Here is a 6,481-nt window from a genome sequence, read left to right as displayed (position 1 = left end):
ATCCCAATACCAGTAGCCGCTAAGAGCTGTTGTACTTTGAGGTCTAAGCCAAGGTGACTACGAAATATTTCGTTGTTGTTATTGATTTAGATTATGATTGAAATATGAAATGTTAAAGTGAAATGCTTCACGACAGTGGCATGTACCCAAAGACACTTTTGTGTGACTGGAAAGCACTTCTGCTCACACAAGGCAGAGAGCTGGTTGAATGCTGCAATTTATTGACATTTTGGCACCTGGGTGAGAATGCTAAGTCCTTAACATGTTAAACCAAAAGAGTTTCTTTTTTAATGAAATATAGTTGGTGATCATGATAATCTGTAAACTGATCTTGAACTGCGCAACAGAGACGTTGCTTAAGTGTCCCGTATCAAAAGCTGCTTTTGCACTTCTTAGTGGTCTAATAAGGCAAACAACTTCAAGCCTTTAAAATTGCTTATATTAAGCTTGTGGAGCGGCTTGTTTATGCATGGGAGGCAGGTTTGGCTCTTTAAGGTCCTCGTCACAAGAAGTGTATATTTTTCAATCTGTGAACCTTTCAGCCAGTTCCATTTTTTTAAAATGCACGAACACTGAAAAGGAACATCCGATGCACAAATAATTTAAATGTCACACCAAACAGGAAATTCATAACTGAGGATAGTTCTCCACCCATTTTTACACCTATAGTTAATCATTTCTGCAGCAAAATGATGGGTGGGATAATTTGAGATAGGTGATACTTAATAAAAATAATTTGGAAAAGGAGGGGGGGGGGTTGATACTTGCTGTAGCAGAAGAGTAGATTGAAAACAAAGGCGAAGAGTTCTTAGCAGAAAGACCATGCACTGTAAATTCACTTTTATACACAGCATGAGGACCACTGAGGATATGTGGTGGGAAGTCAGCAATCCTGTTAAGGTTCTTACCGCAGTGTGGGACACAGAGATGAAGAGGGCTACTGACAACAGTTGTGCCTGACTGGGCACTGCAGAACTTGGCCAGAGCAAAAGCGACAAAAGGTCCGGTGCTTCCTTCGCTTACTCAAGAAGCTGCCCAGAGGAGTTCTTTTGCATGGTCAAAGTTTTAATGAATCTAGAAAATTTAAATATTGCGTATGTTTTAATTAAAAGATGAATTGTTGTTGTATGAGTGGGGCATTGTTGCTTTTGGTTGTTCTTAGGGTATTTATTTTTTTTTTGTTTCTATGTTGTAAACTGCCCTGTGATCTTCAGATGAAGGGCGCCATAGAAATTATGGTAATATTAATAATAATAATAATAATAATAATAATAATAATAATAATAATAGTCAGATAAAACAGTCTAGATCATATGACCTGGACCAGGTTACTAAAAGTGATATGTGGATTATGTTCTAGTGACTTCTTGTTAAAATTATTTGTAAAACTATCCAGGAAAACGTTTTTTTTGTACAGCTGAATGTGAGTATGATGCTGTGATTGACAATGACGGGGTAGTGCAGTGATTTAATATTACAATTTTGTATTGCTAAATGAAGTGGTTACATGTATTTATATTGGCGATGCCAACGCAATGAATCAAGAGGATGAATGGTTATCCTAAGGCTTTTCTCATGGCTGTTTAAAAATAAGCAAATAAGCAAAAGATTTTTAAAATCATCATCATCATCATCGCTATGTTTATTTCCTGTATCAACAAGTAGACATTAAGCAAACCTTTAGCGCACACTGGGTTTTGAAATGGACCTTGCTTCACATGCCAATTATAACTGTGAGAGAAGCAACCTGAAATGTTAAGGTCAAACTGTGACACCACCTTTGTGAGGAATTTTGCTTAGCCTACACCCAGGCACCCATGGGCTGGGAGCTCGTGACATCTCTCAGTCGCTGACAGCACCAATTCGTAGAATCTGCCACCAGTGTCAGGGACAGTAATTGGGGCACCATTTGTCCTTGCCATTCTGCAGATCGGATGTGTAATGATACCTATGTGGTTTGGTATAGTGAGGAAACAGCCTCATAGTGGGGTATTCTGTGAGGTCACCTGCAGGTAGGCAATGCCCTAATGCAGGGGTAGGCAACCCAAGGCCCATGGATGGTTTGGGAATCAGCATGTTTTTACATGAGTGGAATGTGTCCTTTTATTTAAAATGCATTTCTGGGTTATTTGTGGGGCATAGGAATTTGTTCATTTTTTTTTTTCAAAATATAGTCCAGCCCACCACATGGTCTGAGGGGCGGTGGACCGGCCCACGACTGAAAAAGTTTGCTGACCCTGCCCTAATGTATGCAACAGCAACCAGATTTGATGTTTGTATACAAATATAAGCAATATTTCTAAGGCTTTTTGAGCAGAGGTGGCTTGTTCTTCAAATGAAAAGCTATTTAGTGAGAGAAAACTGTATTTGCGTCTACTTAACAGCTGTAGAAGTTGGTTACTCTCTTGTATTATAAGCCCTTATGCGTCTAAACCTGCACTTTCCTGCCTTCCAGAAAGGGAGGAAACTTTGCAAGCTATTGTAGCAATTGTACACACAGCAGGTAAGAGTTTCAGGTCCCCCTTTGTGAGATACATGAACATAATGCGAGACCTTTTTTAAATAATAAGAAAATAGCATGCATTCATTTTATAGCACTAGGGAAGCTAAAATGCCTCAAATCATAGTACCATAGAGATGGAAGGTACCCCGAGACTCACCCAGCACAGTCAAACCTCAGTTTTTGAACATCTTGGCTGCCGAACATTTTGGAAGCCGAATGCCGAAAACCCAGAAGTGAATGCTTCCATTTTCGAACGTGCCTCGGAAGTCGAACGGCTTCTGAGGCGCATTTCTTAATTTCCCCCATTGAACTTGCTGACAACTCTTTGATCCTCGGTTTTTGAACGTTTTGGAAGTCGAACAGGCTTCCAGAATGGATTACGTTCGAAAACCGTGGTTCCGCTGTACACAGTATTCCAAGTGTGGTTGCACCAAATATAAGGACATTCTTATATTAGCAGTTTTATTTTTTTATTCCTTTCCTAATGATCCCTAACTTAGAATCCACCTTTTTCACAGCTGTTGCAAACTACGTCTTCACTTTCACTGAACTATTCCTCACAATCCAAATAACTCTTTCCTGGTTGGTCACCACTAGTTCAGTCCTTATCAGTTTATATGTGAAGATGGGATTTATTTGTTTATCTAATTAGCCTCTATGTACATCACATCTGTTTACACTGAATCACATTTGCCTTTTTACAGTGCATTTGCCCAGTTTGGAGAGATCCTTTTGGAGCCCCTTGCAATCTATATTGCCTTTTAGTACTCTGAATAATTTTACCACCCTGAACCACAAGTAAAAAGTGATGGCTACATTGCATGATTTAACAATCTGGGCATGACTTGGTTCTGAGCTCTGAGGTCACATTTGGTAATGGATACCAGGAAAGGAACTCTGGAATTTTGTCAGCTAGTGATGTGCATAACTCAGTTGGCCACACCATAAAAATACAGTGCAAACTTGTTAAAAATAATAATTTTCTATTTATATGTGTACGGAGCACTCTTAAAGTATTTGTTTTTAATCACCGAGGGTGGGGTTGAGTTTCTGCTTATATTACAATGATTACCAAGTTCTGTCACTTTAAAGGCAGACACAACTGGGACTAGTCCCCTTCAGTCAAGGAACCAGTTCCCTCAAGCACAACCTGACATTTTTCTCATCTGACTGCATGAGGCTAGAGAGTACAGGATGTCTGAGGATCCAACTACCAGTTTACCAGAGGTAAATTTAAAAGTACAGCTATTCAATAAATTGGTTTTTTTTTAATACAGAGTATCACCTGGAAGGGGAGGGGGCAAATGGAGGAACACATTTTGGGCTATTTGTGTGTGTGTGTGTGTGTGCGCGCGTGTGTGTGTGTACATATGCAGTACATGCACTACAGGGTCAAGACACTTGAGGGCATTTCTACAAGATTAGCTTGTGAGGGGTGGAATCTGTACACATATAAAAACGCTGTGAAAATCCTTTTTTTAAAAAAAAACACGTTTTGAAAAATACATTGAATTTTGCATAGTTCATTGTTGCCATCTAGCGTCACATCTGTGGTGCTTTTTCTGGGGGTACGCAGGGGTATGTATACCCGTAAACATTTTGTGAATCTTTGTACTTTTGTCCATTTACTGTATTTATTTTTCCTGATTTTAACTATAAAATGGTGATTTTCTTGAGAGTACCCCTAAACATTTTTTAAAGAAAAGCACTGCACATTTGTATACTGCACTTTACAACTCATTTAAAATGTTTTATTTGCAACTGTGTAACTGAATACAAGGTCTTGAGATTAAGTAGGTAAAGCATTGTATGAGATTCTATGAGATTGTAATTCATAGAAGGGCTCTTTTAAATATCACCTCCTCATCTGTTTTGAACCTTACCTTCAAATTACTGTTCATGTTCTGGGTTAAAGTACCTCTCAGATATGCTCCTGTCTTATCATTCTACAATTCTGAGATTATCTATTCTGTTTCCTTTTGCTGGTAAGTGTGTGTAGTTAAATTCAGTTTTGTGACTTCATCAAATCATACATTTGCTTTGCAGATCCAAATCTTCCCCACTTCTCAGCTCACTGTGAAAATCTTGCAAGCTAGAAATATCACTGCAGCTGACCCATGTGAGTACCATATTTCCTTCACATTTTGGCTGCCTCTCTTCCATGAAATTAAAAGGACTGGTAACCAGAAAAACAAAACATGAAACATTTTCAACAGATGGTGAGAGTGGAATTCTAAATTCAGGTTTTAACTAGGGATCAAAAATGTTTGGCAAACCTGAAATGCTTGGCAGGTTTTTGAAGGAACCACAGACCTACCCTTTTATATGTATAAAGACTCTTTGGCCTGAGAACAAACTTGGTTGGACACATAGATTTGAATCTAACTAAGTCCTACTCCTCCTGAGGACTCAGTTACACAGCTGCAATTCTAACCTTATAAGTGTGTTATAAGACTGTGACACCAGATGGCTCTGTAGAGCTCAATGGCAAATTGCATATATATATTTTATTGCAATTTTTAATAGTATTTTAATAGCGTATTTAATATCTGTTTGGATCCAGCCTCAGAGAAGTCTCACTGAATTCAATAAGCATGAGTCAGTCATGACCAATGATTTCAGTATTTCTACTATGAGTAGGCCTTATTTGGATACAGCTCACAGTCATGCCATCTGATGCTTAAAAAATAATCCCTTTCCAAATATTACACAACACAGAGTACCACCTTATTAGTTTAGCACTCAGAGGTAGCTATGTTTTAGGTATAAATATCATATGTAAGTGAAAATCGGACTACATGTAAAACGCTACACAGAAGCTGTCCTGGTCATTGATGTGAAAAGCAGAATCACTACACATTTCAGTGGGGAGGAGCCATAACTCAGTGGGTAGAGCACATGTTTTCCATGCAAAAGGTTCCAGGTTCAATCCCTGGAAATTTCTAGTTAAAATAAGAATCAGGTAGCACAGGCTTCCTCAGCCTCGGCCCTTCAGATGTTTTTGGCCTACAACTCCCATGATCCCTAGCTAGCAGGACCAGTGGTCAGAGATGATGGGAATTTTCATCTCAAAACATCTGGAGGGCCGAGGTTGAGGAAGCCTGAGGTAGCAGATAATGGGAAAGACTTCTGCTTGTTTGAAAAGCTGCTGCCAGTCAGAGTGGATAATATTAGACGAGATGGACAGATAATTTGACCCTTGGTATAAGACAATCTTCTATGTACTGCCATGTAGCTTTAATATGTAGGGCAGCCCTTTATATGTGATTAGTAATATGCCACGGGTGGTAATCAACTAAGTGTTACTCAGAGTAGACCCATTGAAATTAACCAACATGACTCAATTATGACAACTGATTTCAGTGGGTCTACTCTGAGTAATACTTAGTTGACTAACACCCCTACTGTTTTGATAAGTTCGGTATGTGTAGTTGGTATGGAGAGGTTTGCAGACAGCTCAGAGATGTGTTGTTTACCTCCATCCTTCTGTGCTAGATGTCTGTCATGTCAGGCAAGTCAGTGGGTGTGGATGATGGACAATTTCTCCCTCCCTTTGTTAAAAGGTGTCATCTAGTGCAGGGCTTTACTTTCCCTCACAGAAGTGAATTATTAAGGGTGTTCATTTATATGGTAGAAAAATAAAGGCGTGTACCTGGGGCTAAACTGGCTCCTTATCCCTGCAGATGCTAGTTCCAAACTTACCTAATCTCTTTATCTGAAAGGTATCAAACTTAATACAATAGAGTCACAAAGGTTATCAGTGTTGTGGTTTTAGTGCTTGGCTTTAGATTCTTACTAAGCAAGTTTTTCTCCCTGCTTTAGTGAGTGGAGCTGACTGCTATGTAACTCTATGGCTGCCAACAGCTTCGCAGGAGGAAGCAAGGACTCAAACAGTCCTGAATTCAAGTGCACCTGTGTGGAACGAAACCTTCTATTTCACAGTACAGAATCAAGTGAAGGTAAGGAAATGGCATTAGT

Source organism: Podarcis bocagei (assembly GCF_964188305.1).
Source record: "Podarcis bocagei genome assembly, chromosome: 1".
NCBI lineage: Eukaryota > Metazoa > Chordata > Lepidosauria > Squamata > Lacertidae > Podarcis > Podarcis bocagei.
Note: the sequence above shows the minus strand (reverse complement) of the source record.